Source organism: Meleagris gallopavo, chromosome 8 (assembly GCF_905368555.1).
Source record: "Meleagris gallopavo chromosome 8, MGAL_WU_HG_1.1, whole genome shotgun sequence".
NCBI lineage: Eukaryota > Metazoa > Chordata > Aves > Galliformes > Phasianidae > Meleagris > Meleagris gallopavo.
In genome coordinates this window covers 25,613,300-25,639,111 of record NC_139411.1, presented here as the reverse complement: position 1 = coordinate 25,639,111, position 25,812 = coordinate 25,613,300, and the positions used below count along the sequence as shown (strand labels likewise).

The window sequence follows — 25,812 nt, the reverse complement described above, 5'->3', positions numbered from 1 at the left end:
TTTATCTGTGGCATGAGGTGAAGGACAAATGGAAGTTACTGCAATTTCCCTGTCTGGGGGAGTTACAACACAGAGAGTGCCAAAGTGAAACAAGGATCTTTTCAAGCCAGGATAGTGCTTAACTTATCACGCTTGTTTCCGATTGTGTTTCACTTCACGTTTCCAGGCACACTAAAAATACATGACTAAATAGGTAACTTCAGTGTGGAAATTTCCATTTTAAACTAGCATCCTACCAAAAAAAAAAAAAAAAAAGAAAAAAGAAAACATGGAAAAATAGACAGCTGCCCAAAGGCTATCTTATTTGCATAATGAGTGCTCCCCATCAAAAAGAAAAATTAAAGCCCTTTTAGTTCAAATTTAACGTTAGCAACATTCTTGAAAACTGCCCCAGGGTGCAGAAATATGCATAAGTGTTTCTACTCTGGTGCCAGGAGTGATTGTACCTTCAGGAAAGGCTTTTTAAACCGTTTCACACTCTCACTCAAACTATTTAAATACCTGCTTGCAGCTCCCATGCTGGTTTTTGTTACAGACTCCATCATAAATGCTGAATCCCAAGCACCTCTCAAGCTACATCCTTGGGAAAGCATGGGAAGTCACACAGGGAAAGGGATGCTCATTTCCAAAAGGATCTGTCACAATTCATAGACCTACTACTCATATCTGATGGCTTTCTGAAGTCCCCTCTCACATAATAGTGGCATTGTAAATCAGATGCCTGGGATGCTTGAAGAATGGTTTGAAGCTTTTGTGTCTTCTTAAGTTTCAAATTTTTCCTTTATACAATGCTTTCCTCAAGCTTTGTATAAATATAAGTTAAGAAAGCTGTTGTTCACATTTCATTATTTTCCCACTGAGAAACCACAATAAGTTTTCTCTCTCTTCAAGCAACAGCCTACGACACAAGTCTGTTATTTCTACATAGTTCCTATTCTTACAGAACACTTTCAAATGGCCACATAAAACACCAAATTTTAGAATAAGTCATTATGATATACAATTAAAAAAAAAATCTCTCCTGTCTTATTTCACCGCAGTATTTTTTTCAAGTAAATAAATATGCACCAAAAACAAACAAACAAAAAAAACATAGCTCTGATTCCAATGAAAATCAAAATAAAAATAAAAAAATAAAAAACTAGTGGTAAGAATAATGAGCAAAGCAAATGGGTGGGCTGTCTGTTGATGTTTTCTAGTAAAGGCAGGAGTCCATCTTGAAGCTCTGTTTTCAATAAAGACATGAGCTGCTGGACTCCAAACAGGACAATCAAAAGAAATTCTGTGGTTAACACTATAAAGATCTTAAAGGTCCATTTCACAGAATCACAGAATTGTAGGGGTTGGAAGGGACCTCTAGAGATCATCAAGACCAACCCCCCTGCCAAAGCAGGTTCCCTACACCAGGTCGCACAGGTAGGCATCCAGGCGAGACTTGAATATCTCCAGAGAAGGAGACTCCACAACCTCCCTGGGCAGCCTGTTCCAGTGCTCCGTCACCCTCACCGTGAAGAAGTTCTTACGCACATTTGTGCGAAACTTCCTGTGCTGCAGCTTATGTCTGTTTCCCCTCGTCCTGTCTCCACGTACCACTGAAAAGAGACTGGCCTCACCGTTATGGCCGCCACACCTCAGATATTTATAAACCTGGATCAGGTCCCCTCTCAGTCTTCTTTTCTCAAGGCTAAACAGACCCAGTTCACTTAGCCTTTCTTCATAGGGGAGATGCTCCAGGCCCTTCACCATCTTTGTGGCCCTCCGCTGGACTCTTTCCAAGAGATCCCTGTCTTTTTTGTACTGGGGAGCCCAGAACTGGACACAGTACTCCAGATGAGGCCTTACCAGGGCAGAGTAGAGGGGGAGGATCACCTCCCTCGACCTGCTGGACACGCTCTTCTTAATGCACCCCAGAATGCCATTGGCCTTTTTGGCCACGAGGGCACACTGCTGGCTCATGGCCAACCTGTCGTCCACCAGGACGCCCAGGTCCCTCTCTGCAGAGCTCCTCTCCAGCAGCTCATCCCCCAGCCTGTATTGGTGCATGCAATTATTCCTCCCTAGGTGTAAGACCCTACACTTGCTTTTGTTGAACCTCATCCGGTTTCTTACTGCCCAGCTCTCCAGCCTGTCCAGGTCTCGCTGAATAGCAGCACAGCCTTCAGGCGTGTCAGCCAATCCTCCCAACTTCGTATCATCAGCAAACTTGCTGAGGGTGGCCACTATCCCCTCATCAAGGTCACTGATTTTGACCTGAAGATCTGCACTTGATGCCTACACTGCTGTGTTAGCTCAGGACTGTGCTCAGATTCAAGTTCTGTGGTTCACATGATGACTCCAGTCTGAAATACACCACGTATCTCATCTGATGGTCAACATCTGCATGAAAGAGATAGGACTGAGCTGAATTTGCCCTCTAGCTGGGATGCACGTACAGTACAATAGATGTAGACATTATGGTGAAGATCACAGTTTAAAAAAGACAGAAAGTTTGCCTGCATTTCATAATCAGCTCTGCTCCAAATAGACTGTACTGTTAATTGATATTCCTTATCCCTCACAGTTAACATTTCTGTCACTTGACAGGAGCACATTTACTGTCCTGTGGACTAGGCAACCTGTCACATACCAAGAAAACAGCTGAGAAATGGGAGCAGTTAAAAGGTTAGCAACTATTTCACTTATTTCTAGGATATATTATATAATTATGTGCACCAAACAGACATGGAAAACAACAGCCGGAGCACAGAGAATTTGTGGACAGAAAAAAATGACTGTATTTACAAGGCATATTGTTAGCGATGCCTAATGTAATCTGTCAGAGTAACACTATGAGGGACTAATTAAAGCAAAACCAGAACAATAACTTGTGCTCAAGAAAAACATTGGGGAAAGCATGGACAAACTTCAGCAATTTGCAAAGAACTGATGTCTGCCAGCGTGAAGTGTTCTGAGGTAGTACGTTTTACCTTCTTTAAAGCAAAGCCTTTTCCACGAGGATAGCTTTCAATATCTAACTCTGAAGCTGAAAGATTTCAAAAGGATTCAAGAAGTATAAATGTATGTTTTGTTTTGTTTTTTTTTTTTTATGTACTCTTGAACCCTGCCCAAAATTTCATTTTTATCACATGTATTTACATGTTCTGGTAGCACAGACACAGGGGTGCTGATCAGATCAGGCAGGCCGCATCAATGGACCCACAAAGGAGAAAGGCAATCCTGCTGCACATCAAGCAGAGAGAGCGCTGCACTGCTGAGGCTGTCACGTGTCAAGCTCTGGGAATTTCAGTAAATTAGATGCATTCTCACCAGAGGCTGAGATTCTGAAGATGCCCTAAAAAGGCCTGATTTAAAATTCACTGGAGTTACGGTATTTCAATACTGCCCGTTACAGTAGGAGTTCATCTAGTTACCAGGCTTCTGTCCACAGATCCATTTCTGACCACTGTCATGCTTGTTCTCATTGTTTCTGGCTGGAGCCAGGTTCTGTGGAATGACTGTACAGTGCTCAGAGTGGTCTGCAGAGAATATGAACTTGCAATTGCACACTTTCAGTGGCTAAAATTACTTCACTTTTGCTATCACCAGTTGGCATGCAGAACCTACAAAGCCAGGCAGCAAACCCAGGATGTATCCCAACACCCACCACTTTGTCCCATTGATCAATTATTGATTGCCCCCAGTACGGAGCAGTGCAGCAGTGATTATAGTTCCAGCTGGGAAGAGTGAGACTCTGGCAGGGATGGCTTTATCCTTTCCTGTGGACAGACCACCTGAATGGCAGAAAATAGGCCTGATGTGCTGGTTCGTGTTAGGCTCTTTTCAGATCCAGTTTTTATTCATCTTGAGCTGGCTTCCACAGGGGCAGGAGGAAAGCCATCTTTGAAGATTAGTCAGAGGCTGCTGTGCAACTGTGCAATACCACCCTCAGTCAGATAAATCACTTTTGAGGGAAAAGTTTCATAACAATCCCAGATATGCATAATGCTTATGGTTTCTCTGCAAGTCTCTGGTCAAAGCCTGAGACTGTAAATGAATTCATTACACAAAATTATTTGTACTGCTGCAGTGCTTGATGAAATGACATCTTGCTTTCATAAAATGGCTCAGGTTGGAGGGGATCTCGAAGATCACTGAGTTCCAACCCCCTGCCATGGGCAAGGTTGCCAACCAACAGATCAGGCAGCTCATCCAAGCTGGTCTCGAATGCCTCCACCGTTGGGGCATCCACAACCTGTTTGGGCAGCCTGCTCCAGTGCCTTACCACCATAGGAGTAAAAAATGTCTTCCTAACATCTAATCTAAATCTCCTTTTTCTGAGCAAAGCTCTGCCTGAAGTATTCGTCATTCCAACAGAAAGGACCCTGGGGCTGCAAGAGGTTTGGGGCCAGCTGAGAGAAGAGGTTTTGCAGTACCACATAAAGCAGGTAACTTGCTAAGCTTTATTTTTATCATTGTCATTATTAAATACATTACCAGAGCCCTCTCCAGCACTGTAAAGCATGATAATCTCCTCAAGCTATGCTTCAAGATGCATATTATACCCCCCACCAAACTTATTGATTTAAGTAAAGAATGCGTGCTATATTTATTTACGGTTTTCAAGGCTCATGAATGCTATTGTAATTGTTTTCATAACACAGATCAATAAGTACAGTCAAAACAGGCCCTGTCTGCCTCAGGGGACAGCCATTAAGAGTGACTGGGTAACAGCTATTGCAAGAGATCTTTCTGCCCAGCAAACAAAAGAAACTTGCTTTAAGCTCTCCTTGGGAAAAAGCCTCAATTTGCAACTCAGTCCTTGAACTGTTTTCTAAGCAAAGGCGGCAAGAGCTTTCACTCAGAATTAAGGAATTGAGTTTACCTGGCAGTAATTTCTTTTTTAATGTTCTAAATCTTAAAGCATTTGAGAATTATCCATATTTAAAAACACCCCACTCTGTCATTCTTGTTGAGGTTCATGTACCGCCGGGATGCAGAGATCTGCCAGATAATCTCCAAAGTTTTTCATGCAGGAAAAACTTGTGAACACTACACTAGTGGACCATTTGAAGTAAAAAAAGATGCCAAATGCTAATAAAATAAAGGAAAAAATCCTCCTGTCTTGCTATATTAGGGAATCTTTGACTGTGCTTGTTGCTCACTGCAAGATTAAATATGCCTTCCTATTTATGCAGCACACTAGCATATTTCTAAAGAAATAAATAAAAATATCAAGGTAAAATACCGAGTTTATCAGCATAGTTATTAAGAACTCTTTCCACTTAGCAACCTAAAGCATACACAGAGTAATTTGTAATCAACACTTCTCAAATTCTGAATAATCCATTCCTTCAGCAACCTCTCCTGCTTCCTTGAAAACATCTTTCATGGCTTCAAACCTTCAACAAGGGAAGCCAAATTCAATAAAAGAACTTCTCAGCTGTGCTTTTTTCCTCTCCCCCTCATTCCTTCACATCTCCTGTTCTTCACTGAGTTAATTATTCTGAAAGACCACCAGAGCAGGACCAGGCACAGCACTGGGAGAAGATCTCACACAGATGGGATCCAGCTGGGTAAGGGACCAGCATGGCACAGGGATGTGACCACTGGCACAGCAGCAGAACTGCCAACACTTGTTCCCTCTTTCTGGTTACACCTGTTCCTCTGGCCAGGGATCTCCTCCTTCTCTATGCATCTCCTCTCTCACCCAGGCTGCACTCCCCATTTCTCTCTGACATTGAATCTCTCACCTCCTCTCATCTCCTTCTGCTCTGCTGATCACAGCAGTACTTGTGAACCTTCTCCCCCCTCACTAGTTCTTTCTTATATTTCTGCTGCTAGCTAGCATGTATGAGATATGTTGTGCTCATTAAGACTTGAACATGCACCAGCTAGTTCAGGTTAATATATTCTCTTAACTACATTGCTGACAGGCTTCAATACGTAATTTTAAATCAAACTAGCAACACACAGTTGCTACGGATAACTACAGATATATCATAGCAAATAAACGGACCTACAATTTTTTGTGATGATCATGCAAGTGAGACACCTTCTGGCAAGGGTACCACGGAACAGAGGGAGACTCACAAATAACAGGGTTGTTTGGGTTTTTTGTTTTTTGTTTTTTGTTTTTTTTTTTTTTTTAAGTAATCCATGCAAACATATTTGATACAAAGATGAGTGCCACCACAGAAGCAAAATTCATGTTCAGATAGAAATCCTGAAAATCTGTGCCATTTCTACAGACCTACCTTTCCTCTGAAGCTCACCACATGAGAAGTTCAGATTCTTTCCCCCTCCATTGGAATGACGCTTCTCTCTTTTTCTGCACTTTCCTTAAGTTCACCTCAAATTCAAAAGGTAAAGAATATGTAAGCATCTGAAACACCCACAGGAGAGCTTCCACGATGGCTACAACACCATCTGCCACAACAAGATGTTCTGTGACCTCTTCTGTTAGATTTTCATTTGCTCCTTCTCGATGTTGTTTCCACTAATCTCGAATAAATAATATTAGACTGAGAGCATATGGTGAATCTAAGAACCTAATACAGACAGCCAATTCAATTACAGTCAGTAGAATGGGTGGCTTTACAAGACAGAGAGGTAATCAGTAAACAATGAGATATTAACAGTAGCTACTGTGGGCTAGAGCAAAGACCCATCTCTCACCATAAGGCATAACTAGATCTATACCAGAGACTGCTCTGGGCTACACCTTTTTTTAATCTTGACTCAACAATGCAACACCAAAAAAGTCACACTGCAACACATCACTATTCCGATTGTTTTTCAAAACCTGTAAGCTTTCCAGCTTTTATGAATACACATTCTGAGAAGGAGGAAGAAAGAAATGCAAGAGTTTTGTTTTTTTTTTTAAATCAGAACAATTTTCTAAGCATTATTTTCCGAATTTGCAATGAGTAAAAATACATTCATGAATTAAGTTTGATTCTGACAGGAAGATCTTGAAAAATAATAAGAATTCCAATCCAAATATTTTGATAGGATGCTAATGAAAAAGCTCAAGTTAAAAGTATGATCAGTATAAACTAAAGGCGCTGCTAAAACAGGTCCTCATTTTTGCATTTATATTGCCAGTACAGATCAAATAAGATCATGCTGATTGCAATATGGGTGCAGGACGGGAGGAGGAATATCATAAAAATCCAATCCTAAGCAGCCAAAATGCAGAATACATTGTTCCAATAGAAACTGACACATACATAGCACCATCATAGGAATCATTTTACTTCATTTGACAACATCTTGAATTATTAGAACAGGGTAGTTTGTTGGATAGGAAGTTCCAGAACACACATCTACCTCCTAACCTCCTCCTAGCCTTCTGAATACATTACATATACTGGAAGATTCCATTTGTCAGGTTATAAATAGGAAAAGAACAGATTCTGACACACAGCTGACACTCATGGACATGACTGAAACAAGAGCTCCCTTACACTGTAGTTAGACAATTGAGTCATATTACTTGTCTGGATTCTTGAGCTCTTGGAGACCACAGAATCTGAATGAAAGAAAGAATGTTACTCCTGTTAAGACAGATTAATTACAATGTAATGCAGACACAGCAAAGGACAACACTTACTTTTTTTTTTTATCAGTAGGGGACATCTTCTCAGAAGTATTTTCTCCCATTTTTTCCTCCATTGTAGTTTTAAAGCATTATTAGCTTTGATGACATCTTTTTACCTTGTGGGTGGTACCTGCTGGAGATTAATGCCTACGTAATAGAAGACATTACACATCAGAGAGCAAATCATGATGATTTAATAGTCATTCTAGCTTCACATTTTCTGAAACCGTTAAAAAGAGGAAGAAGTATACCTGTGACATCATGAAGTCCTGTAATCTTTTACACCGACCAGGATTCCCAGACACTTTTTTACAATGGTTGATGAATGACAGAAGAAAACAGTACTCTGCGTCTGGGAACTCCACTGGAGCAGGACTCCTGGTTCTTCAAACATCCTCCGGTCTGAGGTGGCTTCCCTTAAGGAGATACTGTAGTGAAGGGGGTTATTTGCAGCCTTAAAGAGATTTAGGTGTTTTGCAGATGAAGGACAAAAGCTTAGAGCACTACAGAAGGGAATAAATATGACTCCTACTTTATGAAAGAAAAAGGTGGTTGGTAAAACCTTCTTTCCTCTTCTCTACTCACCGTTTTTCTTTTTGTAACCAAGATTGCAAAGGTCGGTACAGAAAGCATTGGGTGGAACAGTCCATTGTGGCTCTAATATTGCCCAAAGAAAAGCTGCCTGAACTTTTAGACTGCAGAGATCTGACAGTTCAGCCAAAGGGTGTTTTTTCCTTTCCTTTCACAAAAAAAAAAAAAAAAAAAAAAAAAAAAAAAAAAAAGTTCGTTTTCCTCAGGAAAAAAAATAACATCAGCAAGATTTCTGTAAGTAAACTGACACTTCATAGACTTCTTTTGGCTGAAGCAATGTTACTGAGGTTTGGACCTCTTCTCGCAAGAAGGCAAAATATGTTCGTAAATATGTTCATGGAAATCAACAAATTAATAACAGATAACACAAGGCGCAGAGCTTCAGTGCAAATCTCCCAGCGTACAGCTCTCTGGAAGGTGAGCTGAACAAGGGGAACTCAGATCATTCCATTCCTCTCATTCTTGTCTTCTAGGAACACCCACAGGCTGAGAACTGTGCAGGAAAAGAAAGAAATACATAACAATAAATAAATAAATAAAAATTAAATTAAATTTTAAAAAAGTAAAAGCTAAGTGATGTTTTACTCTCTTTAGTCTCATGAAAGACAGCTCTCATGGCTGGTCTGCAGCCCCACAGACAACACCAGAGGGCTCTGTGGCTGCACTCCGGCAGCCCCACCACACGGCACTGTGCTCAGCAATGGATTGCTCTTGGCCTGCTTCTTCTGAACCCTCTTGCTCGTGGCACTCCTTTTACCTAGGCCCAGCCTGGCAACGAGATCTCCCTTCTTCTGCTGCCACTGGCTGCTCTGTTTCTCCACGCAGCTTATCTGGAGAACTGGAGTGCCCCTCTGCTGCAATGGTGGGGCAAACGAGCTGGTGGGGAACTGCAGACATGCCCAGGGGGCTGACGTCTCACAGATGCCACGTTTTAAGTGCTTGCCTTGTCTTCTGAGTCCTGCTTGCTTCTTTCTAAAGAACTTCAGAGCAGGCAAAGCTCTCGGTTTCATTTTATTTTCTATTCTGAGTTCACTGATGCTTCAGCTGCAGGCAGAGCCTGCTATGTATGGAAGTCTGCAGTGTCTGACGAGGAGCTATTCCCACCTGGGTCTGATCCTTGTACCCAGCTGCCCCTGCTGTTCCCATCCCATCACAATCCCAGGTGCTGTAATCACCAATTCTGCTGCAGGAGCTGCAGCCTGAGCAGCAACCTTTGGCTTTCTACCATCAAGGCTTAGCTGATTTTTCTCATATCTTTTCATAGAACTTGGTTCCCAGGGAGCTTTGTTAAAAAGAAGTTTATAGTAGGATCACTCACACCATGTCCTGGCCAAGGAGAGGTGCTCTGCCTGAAATCCGAGCACTTCCATGAAGGGGGCTGGGCACACAACTTGCCCTACCTGTCACATGGAACTGGACATCAGCCAGGGCTTTGTTTCACTGTTTCTGTTTCTTGGCTAGTCCACTCTCTTCCTTTTAACCCGTTTTGTGGTTCCAGGAATATGCAAAGAGGGGAAATACCACACTGAGTTCATCTACCCCATCTCTCTCAGAGTCTCCAGAAGAGCTAGCCACATCTTGAGGTTTGAGTTGATTTTTGGCGGCTGGAAGGTCAGACAGCATGTGCCCTGGAGCACATCCTCATGGGTAAAGAAAAGAGTTTGTCCTCTCCTGGGGCAGCACAGGGGTGAATTGGCTCATTTTCACATTGACCCCTTCTATATTGTGCTTGAGGTGATTTTATTTCTAGAAAAAAAGAGTAGTCCATGGTAAATCTCCTCTACCCATCTCAGTGGAATTTATTCCAGTCAGAACAATCTTCCCTGCTCATTGAGGAGCTCTGACAATCATCAAGGGGCATATACAGCCCCACGTATGTCAGGCACCTACTGGCAGGTCCTGCCTGCCTGCCACTCCATCCTACCAATGCATGAGCCATTTTCCTGGTCTTTCTCCATAAAGTCACTTAAATCTCTGCACTGCAAGTCTTGGAAGAGGATCGCTGGAGTCTGCTGCACTGCTTGGACAAGTACATCCTTCTTGTGGTCCACAACACCAACTGCAGGTGGGTCCAACATGTTCCTGATGAATGGGTCAGGTGTATTTTTTCCCCATGGCCAGTGCAGAGATAGGCACAGCCAGAGGAAGCGCAAGCCTGTCCCCTTTTCAGACACACATTCCCAGTTGGCTGAGTCTCCAGGTGGCAGATCAGAGGAGCCAGCTGCAGTGATGTAAGTTAGACCTGTTTTCTGGCTCTCACATACAAATACAAGCAACAGATGAAAGAAGACATGCTGGAAGCTGCTATTTATGAGGAACAGTTTAACGCAAGTGATTTATAGACCAAGGTTAGGCTGAGATCCCAGATAAGAGGAGCATAGGGCAGTCATTGATTTCTAGACTTACATCTCAATGCATTCTGAGGAGAAAAATGCTGAGGTCAGCTCAGATCTACAAGGAGCAGAGGCAGCATTGAAGTGTCTCCCTCCATGTCTGGAAATAGCCTTCTGTGGGACAACAAGGAGAGATATGAGACTGCAGTGAGGGACCAAGGAATCTCCTGTTATGAACCTGTTACCAAAAAGTCAAACATTTTGCCATTGCCTTAGCTCCAGCTCAGCCAAAATCCTTACAAGTGCCTGGGAGGGGAAAGAGGTTTGTGCAAAGCCAGATGGGAAAAGCTAAGGGAGGTTGTCCTCATGAACGTAGTTGAGTGCAGGTCCTTGCCACCCCTGGGCCTTCTCAAGAGTGGAGGTGGTGAACCAGAAAAAGCTGACAAGAAGCAGCAGGTCCTTGTACACATGTGGAGAGAGCAGCAATGGAGTTCCCTTTCCAGAGCAAAAGCAGACGGGAAATCCATGCTCCAAGGAGCTCAGAGGCCCCCCAGCCTGTCCTCCCCACAGGCACAGCCTCCACAGCTCCCAACGTCGCATCCGTGACCGAGCTCTGCCTGCAAGAGACAATTCCATTTCAGTGCAACAGATTCAAACTCTAATTGAGTTTTGTCATTTAAACCAGGGCAGGAGCAGCTCTGCCAGCCTGCAGCCATGAGGGCTATTTTTGAAGAGAATTGTCAAACGGGCCAGGAAGTCAAATATGACATTTTAAAACCATTCTTAAGTGTGCGCCTGCACGTGTGTGTGTATTTCCCTCTGCAAGCAAGAAACAATAACTTCCCATGCACAGAAGGAGCCCAGGTTGCTTTAATTGTGTGGATGCTGAGATGGCTTCTTTGTGACAGCTGAAAGAGAAAGGAAAAAATCCTCAGCTTCTGTGTGCTTTCTTGCTTTACATGACTCACTGCAATGGAAAAAAAAAAAAACCTCTTTCTTCTTCTCTTCACCCCATCTCATCCCAGACACCATCTATCTTCATGCCAGTCCACTGCTGCTTGCACAGTGCAGTCCACTCCTTTATGTTCCTTAATTCAAGTGCATAGTGCAGAGGTAATTTGGAATATAGTTTTTCCCCTTCTCTTTATAAAACAAGGAAAGACTGTTTTAGCATGAGGACATCAGATTAAGACTCAGATCCAGCTTTCATATACAGTACTGATTCAGATTTCTGGTGTGACTCAGTTATTCATCTTCTCTCTAGGCAAAAGTGCAATAAAACTCTGTCTTGCATCCTGTTCTCTCTCCAGGCAGAGTCCAAAGCTTTTTCTCCTCAACAGGATTTAGTACAATGAGCCCCCAATTACACTTCCATTACAAATTACATTGTAAATCTCTATTTGCTATCATTTTCTTATGTCTTCTAAGTACCATATACTTTTATAGAGCTAAGTGAGCAGCTTGGTAGATGCTTTGATCTCTGTTTTACCAGTCCTTTGCAGTTAAATCAGTGTTAGGAATGAAAGTCAATACACACATACTTACGTAGTTACAATTTCATCAATTTTTTTTATTAAGGAAATATAGTCGTGAGGATATTTTGCTGTTTTTTACTGTCATATAGGTAGAGTAACTGGTATGTTTTGAAGATCCAAATACTTCCTCAAAACAAGTATTTCCTCAAAAAATATTGAGGAATATTGTTTGTATAAAAGCTTGAATTTTAGTGGAGAAAAATTAACACATGCCAGGATTTATCAGTTCCTAATGACCTTTACAGAATACCCAAAATTACATAATGTACTTCCAGGCCTTCTGTTCAGCCTGTTTCTCCCCATAACACTTTCCACTTACCTGCCTTATCCTTCGTCAGTTTGCCCATGAGGAAATATCAGTGGACAGTGTTGAAAGTCACCTCTTAAAGTCACAATGAACAAACGCAGAGCTCTCTTCTCATGCACCAAGACAGCCCTCTAGTTGCAAAGACTATCACCCCTCTGTACAGTGAGGAGCAGCAAGGTCTCAAATTCAAGGTTATGGCACAAAAAAGGCCAGTTTTGTTTTCCCAGTGCTTGAAATCGTTATTCCTGGGATGAAGGATGTTATTCCACCTTCTGACGGAAGAAAGGTAGATGTGATTCCTTCATTTCTATTTCATATTAGTAAATCTTCTTTACCCTAGATTTCAGACATTTAAATGCATTGCAATACTCTGAGTTTAAAATTGCACTGCGACCTTTAGAAGAGAAAAGGATTCTGAGGCTAAAATATCAGTTGTGCCTTTCCAAAGGCAGCTCATTTCCCCATGCAGAGCTCTTGGTGTTGTTAACAAGAAGTGTGGTTTTTATGCTGTGCCGCATGAAAACAGAAGTCCCATTGTGTGGTTCTCTCTCCTTGAGGTAGCTGAAATGTGAAATTGGCCCATGTTTTACACCAAATGCAATTGATAGCTTAGTTGAAAATCGGATTGTCTTTAGAACAGAAAGCAAAGTGTGCAAAAGTCAATGGAAATATACTTTTTGGCATCCCTGGGCTTGGAGTAGCTCTTCGAAGATGGATTCTTCATGAGGAGAGCTGTAATGGTGAACTAGGTCCTGAAATTACTTCCTTAGTCTAAACTCTTAAATATTTTACAGTTACATTAAAAAGGAAGACTCTGTCTGCCACATTTAGCCCTTCAAAGCCATTTCTCTGCGGAGATACAAAATAACAGAGTATATTGATACAGTCTGATTTGGAGATCTGGAAGAAAACTATGCCTATTCCTGGATCTGGCTAGAAGTGTTCAGTTATACCACAGGTTATCACAGATTACCAGACCGGTGTGTGTGCCACCTGAGTCACAGCAAATGTGCACACTCATACCTGATGGGACCAACAAGATGCAACATGGTTTGCTGACATCCTGTGGGAGAGCCCAGACGAAGTCTGTCAGCACGGACTGGAGCACATTCTGAATGTAGAGAGGCTGAAAGCACTGGGGGTGTTCAGATTAAAGCTGAGAAAGCTGATGAAGAATTGTATCGTTCTCTTCTGCTACCTGAAAGGAGATTACAGAAAAGGCAGCCATGCTCCTCCTGTAGAAGCACAGTTAAAAGATGAGGGACAATAATCACAAGGACATGAGAAAAAAAGCTCTTCACTAGGATTAAGCACTGAAACAAAGAACCAGAAAGTCTGTGGACTCTGCATACTCAGCCCAAAGCCCTGAGAACCTGACCTGCATTTGGTATTGATCCCACCTCGGGAGGGAGGGAGGGAAGTTGGAATGAATAACTCCAGAGGTGCCTTCCAGCCATGGGTCAGTAGCTCAAGAGGGAGTCAGCATAACTCGCATTACTTCAGACCAACACTGTGTGCCCAAAAACTTACAGAGGCTTAGAGATGCACAGAAACTCACAAAGCTGAGAAAAGAGCCTGAAAACATTCTTTTAGCTGGCACTGAAGTTTCAACAACATTTTTGAACAAACTATGTAACTAATTATCTGCAGTACTCTTATTAATGATATATGAACATTCAGGCATTTTTAAATGAGCAGAACATTTATGTCTCTGTAGTTAACTTGACAGTTTCTCTGATAGCAAAGCTATGCTTCCTAAATATGCAGGGCTTTCTTCACAGAAGTGAAGTGTAGATACACTGATATATTTTTCTCTTGGGAGATATTTTTAACAGACATGTATATTGGTTAAGGAAATACTTGGAGATAAAATGCTAATTTTTTCTCAGTAGTTTGTAGTATCACATGAAGGAACAAACACCAGACGAGCAGTGGATTTATTTCTGAAAAGAGAATATAAAAAGTATATAGATCAGTGCTATTGCAAAGATTTGAAAAGCTTCTCAGATACAGAGCACTCATCCTTTGCATCTGCTGCTGCTTTGTCAATAATTTATCTGTAACTAATTATTGAGATACTATTTTTAAAAAATATAAGTAAAATCTTGACAGCACAAAACTCAGAATCGTGAATTCAGTGTTGAACTGCTCAAGCAGAGACTGAGTAGAAAGGAAGATGAATTCTTATTAGCATACAAATAGATGAAATAATGTAAAAGGGAATATGCTGCTCAGGAAACATTTACAAATGTTATTTTTCAAGTGCTCTGCAGGATGGAAGTCCCCATTTAATAATGACATTTAAAAACTGTAATTAAGGCCTTAATCCTTTAATGTGCCCTGTGTGGGTTACTGCTGTCCAGATGCTGACTGAGATCGAGAGAGGAGGTGGGCTTCAGTGAGGAATTGCAGTACCTCTGCTGAGTATCACATTGATTTACAGGCTTACAAATCCTTCCTGCCCCAAACCCCAGAGACCACAGAGATCTTCAACCAAGTGCAACATGAGGAATCCAGAAAAATGAATGGGGAAAAAAAAAAATCTCAGTGGCATTTCTTTCAGCAACAATTCAGATTTCTAAGGATTTTGTAACAGTAGTTAGCAAAGGGAAGGTCGCAGGTACCAAGTAACCAACAAGCATTTTTTTACATCAATATATATTGAATTTATACTAATACATATTTAAAGAACTTACCTATCCTTAGCTGAACTGCAGAAATTGAAAGTTGCCACGCTTCCAGCATCTTGTAATGCAAAATAAAAAGGGATATCTTAAACAACATTTGCTGGAAATGGTCTGCACAAATGTATGCAGGAAATTGACTCCTCTCACCTGGGAGATGATAATTGCAAGCAATGAAATTATCTGACCGTAACTTTAAGGAAATCCTTGTGGACTTCAAAAGAAAGCTTGCACTGCACTTTTGTGCAGGTGATAGAACTTGAACATGGAAAATCCTCATTAAAATACTCATTACAAGGGAAGTGCTGCAAATTCCATCTGATATCCTATATACTTGGCCCGGTCTAATCAGCATGGCCAGTATCTTAATCCCAGGAAATACGTGATGTCTGTGGATGAATGTCACATTGGCAATAACATAAAAGAGTTAATCACTTTGCAGGATATTAGTTGGGTTTTTTGTTTCTCTAGATATAAATTAAGTGCTTGAAGTGAAGCACTGAAATTTGTTGTAATGGAGTTCAGCAAGGTTTATTTCAAGCACAAAAAGGTTATATTATAGTTGCTGTGCTCAGCATTAAAAAAAAGATAAAAGTATATCTCAAGGACCTAAGCTCTATATAGCCTTTGGAGCAGTAAATTTTTGACAGTATTTCATAAAGAATTCTTCATGTGGAAGACCAACAATTGTACTGCTATAAGTCACAAAGTTACAAGTCACAGTTAAATTATCAGATTCCAGCAGACACAAACATCAAATCAAGCAAGTAAGCTTCCAAGAGGAGACGTGCATATGATGCTCATCCTACAAGTAGGGTGATTCACTCACAAATATTCTTATGTCTGATAATTACCTCTTTCTCCAAAGAGATGATATTTGCAACTAGGACATTCATTGCTGAGATTTTGGTTGGAAAATGAAAAGAAAATTGGGACTAATGGAGGGTTCAGCAAAATAAGTATTGTATGTCACTGACCTGATATATAACACTAATCTACTTCTGCGATGCAGTGAATAAAACGCATAGACTCATGAGCACCTGATCCTACCTCTGGTTTTATCATTAACACCTTTACAGTTACCAGGCAGTATAACCTGGGCGTGTAAGTACCAACAGTTGAAATATTGTGCTGTTTTACGTGCCAATGCTGCTTTACAGTTGGTATCGATATAAGAAATGCAACCTGATAGACGTAGACCAAACCACCTGAAAAGTGAGAAAGAAAAGGAAGCTGAGAATCTGCTGGAAACCAGAAAGGGAAGTTATTTCTGTGTTGCTGGATGATTCAGAGCTGGGGTATTCAAAGCCATGTTTCTGTGTACAAAAAAGATCTCTACCATTCCTGTTCCAATTCTCACCTTTATGTTGAAAGATTTCTTGAGCTCAACCTACCTCCTGAAATATGGGGAAAAAAATAAAGCTGATATTGAAGTTAATCATCTGTTCTCCCTCTGTCAATGGAAAGACATCCTTAGTATGTCTCTCCATGGCAATCTGGAGACAAACTGGCAACATGATGCTGAAACACTGTTTTTCACGCTTATCACTGGTGACAGGTGCTGTGCAGTGGACAGATTCAGGGTCGATAACAAAGGAAGACACCAGATACACAGCCCTGGTGCCCCACAAAGCAACAGTGCAACAAGACATCCACTAAAACAGCCTGAGACCAGTGCTCGATTGAAAAGGATAAAGTAGGATGAAGTAACAAGGGAAATTTTTTAATTTTTTAAGGGAAGGAGATGGAGAAAGAGAAAAGGAACTCAGCAGAACTTCTGAGCCTGAGTCATTCTTTTAATAAAACTTTCTGTAAAGTCCAAAAACTCAACTACATTTTTATCTCTGAGCCTGAAAAGATGAAAGCAGCAAGGAGCAGAAGGTTGTAACTTTCATGTTTATACACAAATACTCCGAAAGAACCTGCCTCCGCCAAACACCTTCATTCAGTACTTAGAAGTACAAACACAAATTAAGCAGAGTCTTTGAAGTCCTCAGCTATGCAGAAGCTTCAACAGAACAAAGAGTTCTGAGCTGAGGCAGAGGAAGAAAGGTGTATACGATGTTGGAGAAGGATTACGAGAAGCAAGGAGACACAGACAGGTGTGTATTTTAGCCCTCTGAATTTTCATTCTTTGAGGAGCCACATCTAATGTATTGAGGAATTTGGCATGGAAGGCCATAAGAGTCCCTGTCCTGATTTGGCAGTGTGTCACAAGTCTCTCTGACAGTTACTGTTTACCTCATGCTCAGATCAAGCCCACTTGTTGGGGACCAGGGATGAAAGGCTGAAGGTAGATGTGGCAAGTAGCAAGATGCTCATCATCAATGCTGCCACTCACAGAGGAAATGTGGCTGCAGTTTAAGAGCCAGTGGCAGCAGCTGCTCAGCTGATGGTTCCAGACACTCTCCACAAAAGCTCTTCCTGGGCAAGGTGCCAGAGGCCTAGCAATCATCCCATAAACCCACACCTTCAGCAGCTAGACTCCATGGTGCCCCCAAAAGACCTCCAAACAACAAAGCTCAAAATACATGGGATTTGATGCACTCTGTCAATTCCTCAACTGTCTCCACGCACCACTGCCCATCCTATCCTTACATTAGCCCCTCTGGCCATGAAGTGCTCTCTTTCTCAATTAACAAGTTTGACTTATCAGCTATAGTACACCACAGCTCCAGTCCTGTGTTGTCTAGACAGACATCATTGATAGTTGTAATGATCTCTCAGTGAGTGTAAACCCAAGAGAACCAGAGGACAAGAAGTTAACCTCTGATCAGTGGAGAAATGCTACAAATATCCAAGTAGGTAGAAAACGTTGAAGAGAAAGTCAAATGCCAGTAGTGCTGCTGTTCATGCAAGAATCAGAACATTATATCCCAGAAGGAAAGCTAAAACAAATACCTGCAGAAAGGGAGTTTTTGTACTTGTTTTTGGAGCCTGAGGGCTCCTTGTTTTGTGTACAGAAAGGCAATATTGACTTTGGCAATACAGTGTACACCCTGCAGGGCTTTGAGCTTGTTCCTGCTGCCCTTAGTTTGCTTCTTCCATAAATTCCTCTTAGCAATGACGGACCTTTATTAAAAAAAAAAAAAATCTATTTAATGAGTTTTCTCACATATGTCCAAGAGCAAAAAGCAAATGCTTAACCTCTGACATCAAGGCTGAATTACCACATGGTAAGTAATGAACAGCCACTGCTTACTGTTTGCTTTCAGAAAAGTAACCAAGTCAACATTTCAGAGAACAATTAGTGCTCCAGCTGGTTTCAGCGCTGAAGTATTTTTTCTTGGAGGAATCAAATAGTTAAGGTTGTTTTATTTTTCCCCTCAGGTTTACAGAAAAATTCTGCAAATGCAGGTCCACAAACTCTGTTGAGAACCTAGATGTTGCTGTTAAAATACATGGCTATATATATATATATATATAACCATATATATAACATTTAGCATTTTTTTATATACATATATATATGTAATATATGCACACATACATATATATATATACAAGAGTATATCTCAGTCTAAGTGTATATGAAAGAATACATGGATTGTGTTTTTCTACCCAAAAACAATTATTTGTTTTTACGTTGGCTGCCTTCTTGTGGTACCCATCTCTGGAGCATATGAACAATTTAGCACCATGTTTATCCAGTTTCTCAGCTCCTAGAAGGAGACGTGCTTTGTATTTTCCATTTTTAACTCATGAGGCCTGCCATGAAAAGCTTGTTACCTTGTTTCTAATAGATTAATAAGCTTCAGAGAGGAATACTGGGCCCAATTACAACAGTTAAATACCCCTACAGTCAACATTTCTCTGGAAGACTTTAATCTCTGAAATGAAATTCTACCACATTGCTCAGAATGACAGACTTTTTTTACAAAAAGTTTTTCCTCCTCTCACTGGTGAGCTTTTTGGTCCTCATAACTGTCTCTAAGTCAAAATTAGATGAAGAGAAAACTTTCCTAAGCTTGGCATGAGAAATGTTGTGTCCCAAGTTACAGAGAAATATTAATGAATCTGCTAATGGATAGAATAAGGAGCTTTAATGACTTACATCCAGCTGGCTGGAGCTGTACAGTCTATGAAGGACTGAAAGAAGGCTCCCAGAGGGTCTTGTGATGTGCTGATTCTCAGATAAATCCTTGGATGTGTTTCCTGGGAGCGCTCACAAACTTAGTAGATTCAGGCACCAATTCAAGAAAACTGTCTTATTCACTTTTTGCCACTGCCAGATATTCAGAAGTTTTCAGCACCCAGCAGCCTGAGAAACAGAACTTCCAATTTCTAACAGTTTTACAAGGTACTTAGTTGTAAAGAGAGATTTGAAAACTTTGGAATAGGCTATTTTCTAAGTGCTTTCCAGGGTTACACAGTTGCATCTACATTATCAAGTGAAATCCAGATTTTTGCTATTCCAAGCAGGAAAAGACTCCAGGTCCATGTGAGATCTACAAAGAGCTTTGTCACACAAACTGCATTTTATGTCTGTGTAAAGTCCATTTCAGTTTTAGATGCTTTGTAGATGCCAAATCAGATTAATGGTTGCCTTACTCTGCTATTGACTTCTTTAATTTTATTGCCCTCTGGCAGTTAATGCATCTGCTTAACCACAACAGAAAAGAAAGTTGCCAGAAGTTTTTCAAAGACCTAAATACATAAACAACCCTAGAAGAGATCAAGTTCATTGGACAAATGAAAGCCCTAAGGAAACAGTCGTGTTACCACTGTAAGATGGTTCCAGCCATTGCTGGTTTCTTGAAAGTTTCACACTGTCATCATATTGCTATAGATCTGTCACTGCATTTTATATCGGCGTGCCACAAAATACACTCTAATTATTTTACTCATATAATATTCTGACAGAATATGTGAGATGACATCATTAAATGAAGTCTCCCAGATTCTTAATATTGGATAATATTACTTTGGGGAAGTATCACCTTCTGATGCTCTGAGGCAGTCTGGACAGTAGAGCAGCAGCAAATAGCAGAAAGCCCAGTTCTGTCTCCACCACCTACTCCAAGCAGATGTCTCCAGATGAAGGGTGTGTCTGCATCCCTGCTGAGCAGACATGGCCCTCAGCATTGTTGCAGCCACCCCTGCTGCTGGACCAGTGATTATGCATCACTGGAAGCCTGCAGACATCCAAAACCATGAGGCACGCCTCATTGCACAGCCAGATGTAGCCACTAGAACATGGCAACAGCTCAGGATAATGTCACAGTGATGTGAGAATATCTCCCAAGGAACCTCTATAATTTTCCCGTGTGATAAATGTGAAAACATATCAAGTAGTAGGAGTTCTCAAAGCCCTAGGGTGTACATTAGCTAGTTTTTCCTCTCGGTTATGCTGCTTGCCTGCAGCCCATTCATGCAACTATGATCTTCCCTTGCTGGTTGGTTGGCTAGTGCAGGCCACTGCAAGATCTAGATGGATCAGCATGGTGGCAAACATTTAAATGCCCCATTGCACAGTAGGTCCAAATTCCAATACACACAGAAAAGCTGCACAGAGGTTTCAAACTAAAGCCTTCTCATTGTTTCTGTAAAGGTTTGGGGTTGTGTTTGTTTTTTTTTCTTTTGTTTTGTTGAGCTGATGCTTATTTCTGAAAAACCAGAACAGACCCTAAAATATTTCACAGTTTGTCTATTTAAATCAGGTCAGGCCTGATCCCCTCTCAGGTTGTCTCTCTGATTGGCTATCTGTTATTATCATTTTTTAACTCAGACTTTAACACTTCCTGTCCTAACAAGATATTAAATTCAAAGGGAATAGATGTCATTGGTGATTTTGACCTCTCTGCAACGCACCAAGCAACTTAGATGTCTTAATATTTCTCTGTCCTTGTCCCAAAAACAACAGGTATAAGCAACCTGTTCCTACTACCATGTTAGAGATGATCCACCTGCGCACTGAGAGGCATAGTTTCATCTTCCTTAGATCTAGAGCAATGTCCATTACAGTAGAGGAGGAGTCGCAGCTTTACATTATGTTTTTAAAGATTTTTATGCTTCATCTTGGGATCTAAACTGATTTGAATCCTTTCATTGGCCTTCACAATAAATAAATAAATAAAACTAAAATCTCTTGAGTTCCTATAAGAAAGCAAGCCTAATGTGATACTTGAAGGTAGAAAGCCAGGTAGTCCCAAATGTATTCTTGCAGTGAGTGGGAAGAAACAAATTATGCAGCTGAAAGGAAACCAAGATAATCTTCCTGTGGTTTAAAGAATCAGAAGTCTGGCGCCAACTGTAAGAGATCAGTACAATCAATGGCATTATTGGCCTATCCAAATGGAGAGGAGATTTTCATAATGCTACATAATACATATACATAAGACTGGTTGACAGTTGGATTTGTCACCACTTGTGGTTTCATGTAATGAAGAATATAAGAAATACCTCAGCATTTTCAGCAACAGCATTCCAGGTCCTAGCAGACAGCAATAGAGCTAATTATGTGAAAGGTCCAAATGAATGAATTAGTCTCCTCCAAAGCTTTTCTCAGTTAGGAATTCTTGTATCATGAAGTAGGACAAACAAGCAAATTTTGCTACCTCAAGGCTTTCTGCTGACTAGTACCCTTGTGTCCCTTGAATAGTCTGAGTCTGCAGATCTGTTAGAGGGCCAAGTCAGCCTTCAGCTCCACTTCACAGCCTTCCTAAAGCACTTTCTTTAGCAAAATAAAGGCATCGCTCACTATGAGAAAACTTCAGCATGTAGCCATTATTGCAGCTTTGCTGCTATTCCAGCACCTGGTTGGTTTGTCCATTTCTGGAGATCAGATTTTCACAGGTTCTGGGAGAGTCAGTGGAAAGCTCAGCCTCAGGTCTCCCCTTATTCCTTCTCTTTACCCACATGGAGATTGAATGAGCTCCTCAAGCTTCACTCTTTGGTTTCTGTTAACCCCTTGGATCCTCTGAAATCAATCCATGCCAGAGAAGGGCTCTCAGCTTGATTTTCAATCAACAGTTGAAATATCCTTGTGTCTTTCTCCATATCCCGAGGGACCTGATACTATTTACCAACCCTGATGTATCGTTCTGAGGTGAAAATATCTCGGAATTATTCTCTATTGCCTACAATGAGATATTTAATATATTTAATATTTTCCTTTTCTCCCTGGAGGCAGCAGACTAAAAGATGAGGAAACACTGACAGGTGCAATAAAATAATAATAATAATTAAAAAAAAACTAAACAAACAACAGAAGGTACTTACCTCCACGAGGTGGAATCTGTTTTTTTTTTTTTTTTTTTCAGGTTTGCACAGTTTGCAGAAAGCAATGATCTTCAGCTATAACCGAGCTCCTACATGCACAGACTATACAAATAATAATGAGTGCAGAAAGACCGTAGCTGCTCACTGACCAACCCATCTCCGTAGCTGCAGTTTAGGGACTGAGGATATGACTCATTCTGTTAAGGCTGTGCTCCATTTAATTTTAATGCTGCACAGTGGGTTTTGTTCTACCTGTGCTTGGTCTCTGATGTTACATACGTATCTCCAGTGGATGCCGTTCTCTTGCTTTATTCTGTGTTTGTGATATTTTACAGGGCATAATGTACGCAATGTAGAAAAGTTTGGATTAAGTCATCTCAGAAGTAGCATTTCTACACCATCAAAGCACTCTAAAGCGACTTTAGACCATATCAGAAAACTATCGTGGCTCTAAGCCTCCGGCATATCAGCTTAAAAGCATTTCCTGTGGTCTCCTCATTTCTTTTGAGAATATCCTGTAAGTGATGTACAACGAGGGAACAAATACAATTTCTCAGAGTGCTTAGTTTTCACTTTGGCACAATCTGTAGTGGTTATGTTCCAAAATCCTCATGGGAATTGAATTATCCCAAGTCTTACTGTCCTGGACCCCTTCATCTGATTTAGCTACTGGCTAGTACACTCAGAAGTACAAGCTACACACACACAGAGAATGTGACTGTACAAATTCTGCTGAGCAAAGCAGCTGTAAGTTTTCAAATTCAAGCACAAATTGATATTTATATTAGCATGAATTCCTAATGCTAGCTGTGTTAGTTTTCTGCGGGTCCCCTGCACAGATTGTCTCAGTGTCATAACCCTTTTTCATTTTTCTTTCCTTTTCCCTTTCATTTTTTTCTTATCTTTTCACCAGAATGCCCTACATCTTCCTGGAATTCCTTTTTGTGACTAAGATCTACGGCTAGGGAAATCTGTTATAGAAGAACAGTCTCTCCCTCTGTGCTTCCTTAGTAGTTGTCACTGGCATGAGGGGTGAGCAACCCCATCCTTTGGATCAAGGTGCAGTACAACCTGAATGTGTTTATTCCAGCATTTAATGCTGTTAATTATTAGAGATTGTTAGTGTGAACCATCTTCATCCCTCTCAACCCTTGCTAATGTGTCACTTCTCATTGGAAGGTCCCTATATTATCCCTATAGAAACAACCAGGGCATAAAACAATATGCATACAAAATGGAATAACTTTCTGAAAGCTTCTTATGAGGATGGGAAATGCTTGGGTTGTTGGAAAAAGCTCTACTACTAAAATGAAGTTCCACCTTTCCCAGACAATATTTTTCCTTATTTTTCCTGGCTCTGCTAATCACCAGGATATTACAAAATATGTCTGAAACAGCTTTGGTTCATCTGCGGGCATCTCACTCTGTGTTTTTTTAAGAAATGGCCAATCTCAATAGCACTCATTTGTTCAGATGAATTCCATTATGGAACTACATATACAAATTGAGTCTCATGCTTAATACCTGTGAAATTCTAAGAAAAAAGGCAAGACAGAGAAAACTCAATTTCATAAAGCAAAATTTCATAGCTTCCTTGCCCACTAAGCATTTATTCCTCAAATCTAATAGAAAAAAAAAAAAAACAGGGAAAAAAAAAAAAAAACAACTACTTTGATTTCACCTCATTGTTCAGAATTGATCTGAATTAAAGCCTGGACAATACAGCAAATTGGTCTGGTGAGAAAGTAGTTCAGATTTTAACCCCATAACACATACCTGGTGGCACGTTGTGGACTACACATAAACACTACTGCCAGTCTTCGTGAACTGATGGTAGGATAAAGGCCTTAAATTTACTTGTAATGGTTCTGAAGGCTCAGGAAAGGTGTGGGAGTTTAAAAGATAGATGTTTTTTTGTAAGAAGTACATCATTGTTGTTTATTTCACCAGCTGCAGGAAAAAGGAAAATTTCATAGAAACACAACAGAGATGATAGTTTAATGGTCTGATAGGGTGTGTATTACAAGAAAACAAAAACACGAGGCATATTTAAAAATGGAATGATGAATATGTCCTTGACTTACTTGGGAAGAGTCAATACAGCTACATCCTGATGCCAAATATAAATTACAGCAAGGCAAGGTGTGCAGTGAATGGTTTAATTTGGCTTCACTGGATCCAGATTTGGAAAGTAAAGCAGCGCATGGACTTCAGATGGTGAGGAGGCCTTGACCCATCTCTGAAAAATAAAAACAAAAACCAAAGACAATAATATTTCTTTCCCAAAACCTTTTTTTTCATGATATCTTTAGATGCATAAAGATTAATAGCTATGTTTTTGTTGCTCTCTTCCTACCACTTAATTTCAGTAGTATCTTTATAGCATTTGTAATAAGTCTGGCTATTCCAAAAGGACCTGAAGATGTTTATCAGAGGAAATTCATATGCATTTACTTGTTTGACAATTTTAAAGAGGTTTTTCTTGCTCTTATTCCTTATATCAAAAAAATACGCTGGATTTGGCTTGCTGGTTTAAGAGTTGTGGGAAATTTTGTACAGGTGATTGGAGCCATTAAAATGAGCATTTTTCATCTTTAATATCTAGGGGACAAGCAGAGGCAATCTGATAAAATATCACATCAAAGAAAACTATTCAAAATTCAGCTCAGTTTCCCTCCACTGCTATACCTGCAGTGTACTCTATCTGCAGTACTCTACTGAGTACAAACTCAGTAAAACACAACCACATATGCATCCCTAAACAAAGAAACAATAAAAGTGAATTTGAAGGAAGATATCGCAGAGAAAGAGGGGCTAATGTTCATTTCTGCTAAACTCCAAAAAATGCCCAGTTTCACTCTTTCATCAGCAGGAGGGTATATCAGAGAGGTAGGTCACAAAAGCACTATGATTGCCAAGTTTAATCTACCCACAGCTCCTCCACATTACTGCATTACAATTTCTTCAGCATATCCAAAAGTCTGACTGAATAATTTTTTTTTTCTTTTTTCTTCTTTCTTCTTTTTTTAATTTTTAAGGAAAGCCATTAATCTTGGAGGATTCAAAGTGACATTAGTACGTCCAGTGATAGGGTGAGATCTATAACCAGGCAAAATATGTGCTGACTCTAGAGATGTGAATGAAAAGCTGCTTAAGACTCATTTGTGATTTATGTATGGACAGAAGTACACAAACTTAGATTCTGTCCATCACCTACCCGATGTCTTTCACGGTATTCTTCAGCATGGTACAAGCATAAGGCTTAGGTTAGCGCTCCTACCCTGGATGCATTTATTCTTTAAAACAAAGCTCACATTCATATCTGTCTGAAACTGTGCCAGAGATATAGAATGCAACAGGCAGATTAGGCATATGTAAAAAATTCCTTACAAACCTGCAAATGCATGTGGTCTGCTCAGGTTTTCTTCCCTGGCAGGAAGAAAAAGAAAATTAAGACATTTGTGAAAGAATATGCTCAGGCATCAGGGAACAAGCAGTTTCTTAGGATCTAATGTCAGGTCAGGGTTTTGAGAGATCTCCGAATCAGACAAGACATAGTAAT

The 25,812-nt window shown here is 40.6% G+C and overlaps 1 protein-coding gene across 6 annotated transcripts in view; it reads right to left on the bottom strand.

Moving 5' to 3' along the window:
- LOC116216900 (uncharacterized) overlaps positions 1-16,545 on the bottom strand; it is a 36,831-nt gene extending 20,286 nt beyond the window's left edge. For 2 of the 6 annotated variants that reach the window (XR_014884709.1, XR_014884710.1), the window contains exons 1-4: positions 8,165-16,545; positions 7,831-8,007; positions 7,592-7,726; positions 6,234-6,328 (exon numbers count right to left, since the gene is read on the bottom strand). The gene's annotated coding sequence lies outside the window, so the exon portion shown is untranslated. The remainder of the gene's footprint in view (positions 1-6,233; positions 6,329-7,591; positions 7,727-7,830; positions 8,008-8,164) is intronic. The other 4 variants (XR_014884711.1, XM_085229473.1, XM_085229472.1 and 1 more) reach the window with 4 other exon arrangements.
- Positions 16,546-25,812: the final 9,267 nt, after the last annotated feature.